The sequence below is a fragment of the Mesoplodon densirostris genome, chromosome 18, assembly GCF_025265405.1.
Source record: "Mesoplodon densirostris isolate mMesDen1 chromosome 18, mMesDen1 primary haplotype, whole genome shotgun sequence".
Classification (NCBI taxonomy): Eukaryota; Metazoa; Chordata; class Mammalia; order Artiodactyla; family Ziphiidae; genus Mesoplodon; species Mesoplodon densirostris.
The window spans coordinates 8,495,492-8,507,822 of NC_082678.1; the positions used below are offsets into that span (position 1 = coordinate 8,495,492).

The window sequence follows — 12,331 nt, forward strand, 5'->3', positions numbered from 1 at the left end:
CCATTCATGCAGTTTTTTAGGCCAAAACCTTCAAGGCAACCTCACTCCTTTTTCTCACTCCATAGGCAAACTATATCAGCAAATCCTGTCAGTTCTATCTTCAAAATATATCCACAGGGCTTCCCTGGTGGCGCAGTGGTTGAGAGTCCGCCTGCCGATGCAGGGGACACGGGTTCGTGCCGCGGTCCGGGAAGATCCCACATGCCACGGAGCGGCTGGGCCCGTGAGCCATGGCCGCTGAGCCTGCGCGTCTGGAGCCTGTGCTCCGCAACGGGAGAGGCCACAACGGTGAGAGGCCCGCGTACCGCAAAAAAAAAAAAAAAAAAGATCCACAATCCAACCACTTCTTCCCACTTCCACTGCCATCACTCTGATCCAAGCCCCCTTCAACTCCAGGCAAGATTATTGTAAAAGCAAGAGTCTTCTAATTGGTCCCCTAGCTTATGCTCTTATGCCTCTCAAATCTCTTCTCCAAAAAGCAACCAGAGTAAAGCTTTTAGAAAGTAAGTCAGATCATGTCCCTCTTCTGCTCAAAACTCTCTTAGAACAAAACCCAAACTCTTTCCTATAGTCCACAACGCCCGTTATCATAGAGCAACTAGTACACTTGTGGGCTCATCACCTTCCGTTCTCCCTCCTGCTCGTTCCGGTTTAGGAATATCTACATCCTCACTATTCCTCTGATCATACCAATCATGCCATACTTTTGCCTCAAGATTTCTGTACTTGCTATTTTCACTGCTTTGAACTTTTTTATTTCATAGATATTAGCCGAACACTCTCTTATTGCATTCAAGTCTGCTCAAAAGTCATCTCCTGGGCTTCCCTGGTGGCGCAGTGGTTGAGAGTCCGCCTGCCGATGCAGGGGACGTGGGTTCGTGCCCCGGTCTGGGAAGATCCCACATGCCGCGGAGCAGCTGGGCCCGTGAGCCATGGCCGCTGGGCCTGCACGTCCGGAGCCTGTGCTCCTAAACGGGAGAGGCCACAACAGTGAGAGGCCCGTGTACAGCAAAAAAAAAAAAAAAAAAAAAAAAAAAAAAAGTCATCTCCTAAACGACTTTCCTCAGGCCACTTTCCTAAAATAACATCTGTCATTCTCTAGCCCCTTTAATTTTCTTTATAGCACTTAACCCTCACATAATTTTTATTTTCCAATTTTATTGTTTATAGAATATAAGCTCCCTGAAGGCACAATTTTGTTCTTTTATCCCCAATATCTAAAACCCCACAGCCTGACAAATGGTAGTAGGTTCTCAATAAATGTCTGTTCAATAAATTAATTCAAACATTTAGAAAAATGCTCCTGATGTATTAACTGAAAAATATAGGATACGGAATAGAATTATCCCAATTTTGGAAAATGAATAAAATTTATGCATTAAAAAATCCTAGAAGAAAAACAAAAATGTAAAAAAAAAACCCACCAAAACCCTGAAAGGTTATAAACAAATACCCACTACTTTCTCCCTCTTCAGCCTGTTTCCTGCATCTCTACTAGAATTCTCTCTCTAAAATGGATCTGTGTTACTCCTTTGCTAAAAAACCACTAATGGAGGTGGCTCCTCAAACCAGTGGGGCAAAGATGGACTTTTTAAAGTATTAGAATAAAACACAGTTGATATCTGTTATAACTCTGGACATGAGAAGAAAAGATGAATCTGAGTACAAAAAATAAAAAGTGTCTCCATGGTTAAAAGAAAACACGACCTAAGCAATCCTGAAAAACAATGGGAACTTCCCTGGTGGCACAGTGGTTAAGAATCTGCCTGCCGGGCTTCCCTAGTGGTGCAGTGGTTGAGAGTCTGCCTGCCGATGCAGGGGACACGGGTTCGAGCCCTGGTCTGGGAGGATCCAGAGCGACTAGCCCTGGTCTGGGAGGGCAGAGCGACTAGGCCCGTGAGCCACAACTGCTGAGCCTGCGCGTCTGGAGCTTGTGCTCCGCAACAGGAGAGGCCGCGATAGTGAGAGGCCCGCGCACCGCGATGAAGAGTGGTCCCCACTTGCCACAACTAGGGGAAGCCATCGCACAGAAACGAAGACCCAACACAGCAAAAATAAATAAATTAATTAATAAACTCCTACCCCCAACATCTAAAAAAAAAAAAAGAAAAAAAGAAAAATCTCCCCCTTATTATTAAAAAAAAAAAAAAAGAAAAAAGAAAAACAAACTTATAAATCTATTAAAAAAAAAAAAAAAAAAAAAAGAATCTGCCTGCCAATTCAGGGGACACAGGTTCAATCCCTGGTCCAGGAAGATCCCACACGCCACAGAGAAACTAAGCCCGCGAGCCAGAACTACTGAGCCCGCAAGCCACAACTACTGAAGCCTGTGTGCCTATAGACTGTGCTCCGCAAGGAAGAGTAGCCCCCACTCGCTGCAACTAGAGACAGCCCATGCACAGCAATGAAGACCCAACACAGCAAAAAATAAAAATTTTTTAAAAAGAAAAAGAAAAGCAATGAACTGGGGAAAAAGGTTTCAGTAACTCTTTTATAAGCAAAGAGCTAATTTCTAATATATAAAGAGTTCAAAACATACATTCTACAGAAAGAAAAACACAAATTCCCCTTTAAAAAAATGCACAACGTGGATGAACCTTGAAAACATAATGCTAAGTGAAAGAAGTCAGACACAAAAGCCACCTATTGTATGATTCCATTTATATGAAATGTCCGGAATAGGCAAATCAGTAGAGACAGATTAATGGTTGTCAGGGGCTATGGGAAATGGACTGTGACTGTTAATGGATACTGGGTATCTTTTGGGGATAATGAAAATGTTTGGAATTAGACAGTGGTGGTGGTTACACAACCTTGTGAGTATACTAAAACCACTGAACTGTACACTTTAAAAGGACAAATTTTAGCACATGTAAATTATATCTCAATAATAAACTACTCTAAAAAAATAATAAACTACTCTAAGATACAATTCTTCTCCTATGACGTTGGCAAAAATCCAAAAGTTGGAGAGGCTATGGAAAAACGGACATTCTCACATATCACTGATGGGAGTGGTACAACCTCTGGTGGCAATTTGATAATATCTAACAAAATTACAAACGTACCTATATCCTCTGACCCAGTAATCTCACTTTTGGGAATGATCAAACTATAACACTGTTTTTATATAACTCAAATGTCCACTGTCAAGGCAATGGTTAAACGCACTATGGTCTATTTACACAACAGAATACCACATGGCTGTAAAAAATAATGAGGAATGCTCTCCTTGCATAGAAAGATATTCAAGGGCTTCCCTGGTGGCGCAGTTGTTAAGAATCTGCCTGCCAATGCAGAGGACACGGGTTTGAGCCCTGGTCCGGGAAGATCCCACATGCCGCAAAGCAACTAAGCCTGTGCGCCACAACTACTGAAACCCGCACACCTAGAGCCCGTGCTCCGCAACCAAAGAAGCCACTGCAATGAGAAGCCCATGCACCGCAACAAAGAGTAGCCCCCCCCCGCCACAACTAGAGAAAGCCCGCGCACAGCAACGAAGACCCAACGCAGCCAAAAATTAATTTTAAAAGATATTCAAAACATTTAATTAGTGAAAACAGCAAGGAAGTGTATATATGTATATGCCTTTTACATAAGGAGAAAAAATACCAATCTGTGTTTTTGCTCATATTTCTATAAAGAAACACAAGGATACATTTTTTTAAAAAAACTAATAAAAGTGGGGGAGGAGACTAAGGAGGATGGGGTAGGATCAAGACTTTGATTATACATCTACTTAATTAATTTATCTGGCTGTGCCAGGTCTTAGTTGTGGCACTCGGGATCTAGTTCCCTGACCAGGCACCGAACCTGGGCCCCCTGCACTGGGAGCACAAGACTTAACCAATGGACCACCAGGGAAGTCCCTGATTATATTAATATCTTTTTACATTGTCTTAATTTTTTTTAACCAAATGAATAAGTTGCCTTTTTAAAGAAAACACCGCTAAAAGCATTCCATGCCCTACAGAATAAAGTCTGCTTGAGATTTTAAAGAAATCCTTTTGCAAACTTTTTAAAGTTAAAAAAAACTTACATATTTTTCAGAAATTAAATGTTTTATAAAAAGATCATCTTGGTAATGAATTCCTTGGAGGTCCAGTGGTTAGGACTCGGCGCTTTCACTGCCAAGGGTGCAGGTTCAGTCCCCGGTCGGGGAGCTAAGATCCTGCAAGCTGCGCTGCACGGCCAAATTAAAAAAAAAAAAAAAAAAGTTCAGCTTAATTTGTTTAACCCCAAATTTAAATACCACCTGTACATTTTTCATCAGCTTACACTATACATTTTCACACATGCATTTGTTGTTTTCCTCCATTAAACCCACTTCCCTTGGACATCCTCACAGTTTACTCCCTCACTTCAATTTATGCTTCTCTTCAGATGTCACCTCCTGTGGTGAGGACCTCCCTGACCACTTTCCTACCAGAACATTCTTCCATCACTCTCTACACCCTTACCACCCTGCCTTTTTCCTTCAGAGCACTCGACACTACCTAAAACACTTTTCATTTGTTAATTTGTTCATTATCTGTCACCCCAATAGAATTTAAACAAGGACTTTGTTCTTGTATCCCTAGCACTTAGAACAACTATTAACTGAGTGATTTAATAAATTTGAATCTCTGCTCATTGATTTTCCTCTGCTTTATATGGTCTTTCCACAATTTCCTACTTGGAAACATTTTTATCCTTTAGGTTCTAGCTCAAAGGTCACTTCAAGTTTTCTTGACCTCCTCACTTAATCTCCTCAGAAAGTCCATAATAATTTTTCATTCCACAAATATCAGGACTTAATCTAGTAGTAGTATCTTAATCTAGTAGTAGTAGGTTAGTAGTATCAGTTTCTTCTGCTGGAATATGAGTTCCTTGAGGGGAAAGTCCATGTTTTTAAAAATTCTCTGAGCCCTCAGGATACAAAAATAACTCAATAAATGTGTGTTATATTTAACAGAAGATCTAAATGAATTTATAGGAGGTAGAAAATATAAAATATGTTCACTAATACAATCATTTCAGGGCAGAATACAAGGAATGGTATAGAAGTACAAAATGTGAAAATACTCAGAGAAGGAAAAGAGACAATTCCTACAAACTAAGAAGTATAAGCTGTCAATTATACCTCAATGAAGCCAGAAAAAAAAAAAAGTATAAGCTTACTGCAGAAGACAAGTGGGTCTCTGAAGAATGGGTATGGTTTCACCAGGCAGAGCTGGGGTGGGAAGTAGAGGCAAGGCAGATGGAGAAAATGGTGTGAGTGAAAAGTTGCACAAGAAGGCTCTTAGACTGGAACATGATGGAGGATGTTTGGGAAGTGGCTGTAGAGAAGGCTGAACGGGGAAGTCAAAGACCAGTTTGCGGAGGGCCTTAGCACACCACGGAACCTGAAATTAAAGCATGTAAGTAATGATGAGTAAATGTGCCTCAAATGTGGTCCACAGACCACCTTCATCAGAATTATCCAGAGTACATGTCCAAAATGCTGATTCCTAGGTCCTACTTACCCAATTCCCACTCTCAGGCCTACTGAATCAGAATTTCACATATCTTCCACAATTAGACATTTAAGTTGTTTACAATGATTTATTACAATACTTATAACTTTGTACACATCCCCAGTTATAGATTTAGGATAAATTTTTCTAAAAGAATTGCTGGGTCAATAGTTGTACAAACTGTGAAAAAATTGTGTGTGTGTTATTAAGAAAAGATCAGCTTCTTTATGCACTATCTCTCCAAAAATTCTAAGGCTTTTAATATGTATTACCAAACCACCCCTGCAAAAAGCCGGTACCTATTTATATTTCCACTACTGAGAGTATGAGAATACTGGTTGCCTCACTCCCTCACCAATGATTTTAATGCATTTTTCAAGAAACAAGGCTTGGGTCAATCTGTGTTTAAACTATAAGAAGTTTTAGATGATCATTAATCATTAGGGAAATGCAAATGAGACAAATAATGCACAGTGGGATACCATTTCATATTCAAAAGGATGACTACTATTAAAAGAAAAGAAGCAAAAAAGAAAAGAAACAAGTGCTAAAAAAGTTATGGAGAAACTGGAATCATTGTTGTGCATTGCTGGTGGGAATGTATAATGATGCCGCTGCTGTAAAAAAAATGGTATGCTTATGATTTTCTCAAAATATTAACTATAGGGCTTCCCTGGTGGCGCAGTGGTTGAGAGTCCGCCTGCCGATGCAGGGGACACGGATTTGTGCCCCGGTCCGGGAAGATCCCACATGCCGCGGGCGGAGCGGCTGGGCCCGTGAGCCATGGTCGCTGAGCCTGTGCGTCCGGAGCCTGTGCTCCACAACGGGAGAGGCCACAACAGTGAGACGCCCGCGTACGGCAAAAAAAAAAAAAAAAAAAATTAACTATAGAATTATTGTATGATCCAGCAATTCTACTTCAGGATGTATACCTGAAAGAAATGAAAGCAGGGACACAAACAGATATTTGTACACCCATGTTCAGAGCACATTATTTACAATAGCCAAAAGGTGGAAGCAACCCAAGTGTCCACTGACAGATAAATAAACAAAATATGGTATATATCCACAATGTTACTCAGCCTTAAAAGGAACGAAATTCTGACACATTCTACAATGCTGATGAACTTTGGAGACAGTATGCTAAGTGAAAGAAGTCAGTCACAAAAGGACAAATATTATGTTTCCACTTATATGAGGGCCCTAGAATAAAATTCATAGAGAGAGAAAGAAGAATGGTGATTGCCAGGGGCTGGGAGGAATGGGGAGTTAGCGTTTCATGGGTAAAGAGTTTCAGTTGGGAAGATAAAGTTCTGGAGATAGATGGTGATGTTTGCACAACAATGTAAATGTACTTAATGCCACAGACCTATACACTTAAAAAATGGTTAAAATGGTAAATTTTATGTTATGTATATTTTACCACAATGAAAAAGTAAAAAAAAGTTTTAGACTAACTTCATTCACGCAATTAGTATTCACCTACCATCAAGAAGCTTGCAATACAGTAGTTTATAGGAAATTACAAACACTTAAAAAAAACCCTACAGTTGTATTCAAGAAGTATTTAATGTTATGTATGCTATGCAACAGAAGACAAGGAAATAACTGGAATCATCTGTTAAAGTTTAAACATATTTTATAGCATAGTGACTCTACAGGAAAATGCTTTTCCAGTTTATCTGATTCATTTTTTCCATTACAATCTCTTTCCTATAACGTTGGCCACAAAAAAACCGTTAATCCAAAAATATCTTTCATATGTATCTTTGGAAAAGTTTCTCATAGACTCATGTTTAGAAAAAAGCTCCCAAGGGTTTCAGATCAACAACTAAAAAAGCGTGTAACTTGTCCCTTGTCAATTTTTAAAAAAATAAACTTATTTATTTATTTTTGGCTGTGTTGGATCTTCGTTTCTGTGCGAGGGCTTTCTCTAGCTGTGGCAAGCAGGGGCCACTCTTCATCACGGTGCGGGGGCCACTCTTCATTGCGGTGCATGGGCCGCTCACTGTCGTGGCCTCTCTTGCTGTGGAGCACAGGCTCCAGACGCGCAGGCTCAGTAGTTGTGGCTCACGGGCCCAGTTGCTCCGCGGCATGTGGGATCTTCCCAAACCAGGGCTCGAACCTGTGTTCCCTGCATTGGCAGGCAGATTCTCAACCACTGTGCCACCAGGGAAGCCCCCTTGTCAATTTTTTAATGCTCACGAAACTAAAATAACCAGGAAATTTAAACATTTTAAATAAGTAGTGCTATTCTAAATGTTTTACAAATTCAACAACCGAGTCCAAATGGGTCAGAGCCGAGTTTTAATCTGCTTCTAATTTCAAAAAAATTTTTAAACCCCCAAATCTATAATAGGTAGACCATATTTAAAAACCTTAATTTCTTTTCTAAACAAAAAATCCAGATGAACTAATATTCTAGAAAAGTGATTCTAACTTTGAATTTTGTGAAACTGAGAGCAAGCACTTAACTAGGAGCCAAGAGACTCTAACAGGCACTTCAGGAATAAATATTTCTTTCCACTTTTTCATTTGTGAGGTAAGTGAAGAATATCAGATTAGATTATTATAAAGGTCCCTTCTACTAACAGTTGATGAAAATCAACTCAGGCAGAGTACTAGTCATAAAACAACCAACAGATTATGTGTAATTCAGAACTCTAGGGACAGGAAAGAAGCAAAGTAAGAGCAGTGAAATTAAACAATAATAAGATGTCAAATTTTCAAAAAGGCACTTCCCAACAGTCATCCCAGAAAATCTGTGGTTGGACTAAAATTAAAAATTTCAATATTGACTCACCGTGATTCTACAGTATTAACTCTCTGGGCATCCCAGATTAGGAGCTGAGCGGTTAAGAATCGTTCTAGTGACTCACATTCCTGAGCGAGACTGCTTTATGTGTAGAGACAAAGAATCAATTAAGGGTTTACAATGGAGTTTTGTTTAACTGGAACGTTTTAAGTGGAAGTTAATTCTGCATGAGTGATAATAGATGTTTAATAACTAGCTAGTGACAATTTCTAAGCAAAAGCACTATGGCAGCCTTAATCTATGTATTACAAACAGTAATCTATGTATTATAAACATGAAAACTTGTTTTTCAAAAGAGCTCTTGGCTATGGACAATATTTGAGAAACAAAATTTGTTGTAAATCAAACTATAAAATAAAGGAGAAAAAGTAGTTTGAAATCTTGGCTCCATTAACTAACAAGGAAACAAAATACACCATTGTGGGTTGAAGTGTCAATCTATGCTGGCAAAAAGCCATTCTATTTGAATGTAAGAACCTTCAGGAACCAGCTGGAGAAGTATGGGGAACCTGGGATAATGTGTTCATTCACAGTGCATCGCAAGTGGTACTGTCTTCATGTAAAAAAGGACAGTATTGGTACACTTGTCCAAAACAGCGTAAGTCAAATCAAAAGGACGACATCAGTCTAGGAAAATGACATGTCTAAGAAAAAATTTAAAAATTAAACATATAACATTACCAATATGACTAGGGTCACAACCCAAAATTTGCAAAAAACATTACCATACACTGATGGTGAGGATGGTCTGATACAATCTTTCTGGAAGGCATTATGGTAATATTTATCAGAAACTTTAAAATGTTTTATGTCCTTTGATCAGTAACACCACATCTAATAATTTATCTTAAGTGAATGCCCAATAAAATATAAATATATTTATGTACAAAATAAATATCTTGGGCCTCCCTGGTGGCGCAGTGGTTGAGAGTCCGCCTGCCGATGCAGGGGATACGGGTTCGTGCCCCGGTCTGGGAGGATCCCATATGCCGCGGAGCGGCTGGGCCCGTGAGCCATGGCCGCTGGGCCTGCGCGTCCGGAGCCTGTGCTCCGCAGCGGGAGAGGCCACAACAGTGAGAGGCCCGCATACCGCAAAAAGGAATAAATAAATAAATAAATAAATATCTTAAATGAATGTCCAATAAAAGAAAAATTTTACATAATTTATGATATAATCTCTATGAGGAAATACTGTACAACCACTGTAAATCTTGTTTTAGAACAGAGATCACAAAATCCAAATGTCTACAACTATATAGAGACAAAAAGTAGATCAGTGGTTGCCTAGGACTGAGAAGAATGGGGAAGAATAGGGAATGACTGATAATACGTATGGGGTTTCTTTTGGGGGGAATGAAAAAATTCTAAAATTAAACTGAGGTGATGGCTACACAACCTGGTGGATATACTAAAAACATTGAGTCGTACATTTTAAACAGGTGAACTGTACAGTGTGTGAATCATACATCAAAAAAGCCATTTAAGACATTTTCTAAATGTCTAGGCACCAGTAAGTGACACAAGGAACTGAAACAGAAAAATGGGGCCTGGACAACACAGGCACCAACTAAAGAGGGGCTACTGATGATTAGCTCCAGCTGTTGTGACCAGACTGTCATATCTTTCAATATAAGTCTTCAACCTGGATTTTTATGTGAAGCCTGATCTGGGGGTAATTCTGTGTTGGGTCTTCGTTGCTGCACACGGACTTTCTCTTGTTGCAGTGCATGGGCTTCTCATTGCAGTGGCTTCTCTTGTGGCGGAGCACGGGCTCTAGGCGTGCGGGCTTCAGTAGTTGTGGCGCATGGGCTTAGCTGCTCTGCGGCACGTGGGATCTTCCCGGACTCGAACCCATGTCTCCTGCATTGGCAGGCGGATTCTTAACCACTGCACCACCAGGGAAGTCCCTGGGGGTAACTTTTTGATTGAAGTATAAAATACCTACAGAAAGGTGCACAAATATAAGTGTGCAGCTCAATGAAGTTTCACATATCCATGAAACTAGCACTGAAATCAAGAGCAAAGCATTTCCAGCCACCCAGAGCCACAGTTATGCCCCTTCCTACCCAAGGGAAACAGTCACTATTGACATCTTGGATAATTCTTTGTTGTGGGAGACTGTCCTATGCATTGTAGAATGTTTTGCAGCATCCCTGGCCTCTTCCAGTTGTGACAACCAAAGATGTCTCCAGACACTGCCAAATACCCCCTGGGGAACAATATTATATCACACTGAGATCCACTGGTTTAAACCGCCCTTGAACTTTACATAAATGGAATCACAGAATGGACTCTCTTGTATCAGATTCGTAAAGAATACACTTAAAAAAATTTTTTTTAAATAAAAGAATACACTCTTGTGTCTGATTTTTGTTCAGCATCTGCTGAGTCACCAATCTTATTGCATTTAGCTCTAGTCTGTTCATTATCTTTGCTTTATTATATTGCCAGTGTGTATATATCACAATTGATCCATTCTACTGCTGATGGGCATTTGAGCAGTTTCCAGTTTGGAGCTATTATGAATAATGCTACTGTGAACACACCAAATGTGCCTTCTGGTGAATATATGTACATTTCTGTTCAATACCTAGACCCAGAATTGCTAGTTGTAGGGTATGCATATGTCAGCTTTAGTAGATCAGTACTTTTCCTAAGGGGGTTGTATCCATTTACACTTCTACCTGTCTCCTTTTTTTTTTTTTTCATGTTGGCAACTAATAGAAAAAAATTTTTTAATAATACTGAGCCAGATATTTTATTGGCTCAGTAAAGCCTGCCAATTTGTGATCTGTTTTTAAAAAAATGTTTCACTATGTGAGAAAATGTTCATATGTAGTAAAGAGACAAAAAACAAACAAAATAACTCCCAATAACATAACATGCCTGAATGGAAATACACCAGCATTAACAATTGCCTATGAATGTTTTCTCTTCTATTTGCTTTTCAGTATCTTCTCCAATAAACATGTAATAATTAAGTTGGCAAAGCCTTCCTATGCAACAAAAGCCCCAAGAGAAATTTAAAAAGTAGGTCGGGGTACAAATTTCATAATATTTGCATACATACATATTTTACATTCATGAAGACCTAATTAAGTAATGAATATATCACAGAAAAGTTAACTATCTCATAAAATCTTTGGTACAATTACTACACGGCTCCTCCATAAGGGGGTCTGCGACAGAACTTATATAAAATTTCACCCTAGAGTAAAATATAGGATGGTGAGAGTACAGGGTAATCCTTAATTTGTAAGGATATATCAAAAGACAGTAGTCCTCTGACATATCTTATACAGCAGTTAGTATAATAATGCTCTTCCCATTTCTTTAGAGACTCCCTCTAAAATGCTCCAGAAGCAATACAGAAAATTAACATACTCAGTACTCCCTTGAAATGCATAGTTGTTGCCATTGCTACCTGCTGGTTATTGAGTGTCTGATATTGAATATTTGGAAAGAGTTACCTCTATTTGAGAAAATGATCATTAAAACAGCCACCAAGGGCTTCCCTGGTGGCGCAGTGGTTGAGAATCCACCTGCTGATGCAGGGGACACGGGTTCGTGCCCCGGTCCGGGAAGATCCCACATGCCGCGGAGCGGCTGGGCCCGTGAGCCATGGCCGCTGAGCCTGCGCGTCCGGAGCCTGTGCTCCTCAATGGGAGAGGGCACAACAGTGAGAGGCCCGCGTACCGCAAAAAAAAAAAAAAAAAAAACAGCCACCAAAAACTTTCCAGTGTCCCTTATGAGTTCTATTAAATGTTTACTTGAGGTGCAAAAATGTTACAAAACTCATACTTCCTGTCCTAATCACCCCACTTCATATCAAGGATTCTGCTGTTGGGTTAAGACTGTGCCCATGAGATTCACTACAAACCCAAAAGATATATCTCCTGAGTCAAGATACTAAATGCTAATATACCGCCTTAAATGGAGTTTTTTAAACCAAAATAACCTGTTACTTTAAGGCTTTGCCAAAGGGAACTATTCTGAGCACTGCTCCCATCTGCATTTTCCT

The 12,331-nt window shown here is 39.8% G+C and overlaps 1 protein-coding gene across 6 annotated transcripts in view; it reads right to left on the reverse strand.

Moving 5' to 3' along the window:
- The window catches only part of GJC1 (gap junction protein gamma 1), a 35,794-nt gene that overhangs the window by 11,477 nt on the left and 11,986 nt on the right, over positions 1 to 12,331 (reverse strand). Inside the window, exon 2 of one of the 6 annotated variants that reach the window (XM_060081807.1) lies at positions 5,161 to 5,384. The exons of the other annotated variants lie outside the window; for them this stretch is intronic. The gene's annotated coding sequence lies outside the window, so the exon portion shown is untranslated. The remainder of the gene's footprint in view (positions 1 to 5,160; positions 5,385 to 12,331) is intronic. 6 annotated transcript variants of the gene reach the window in all.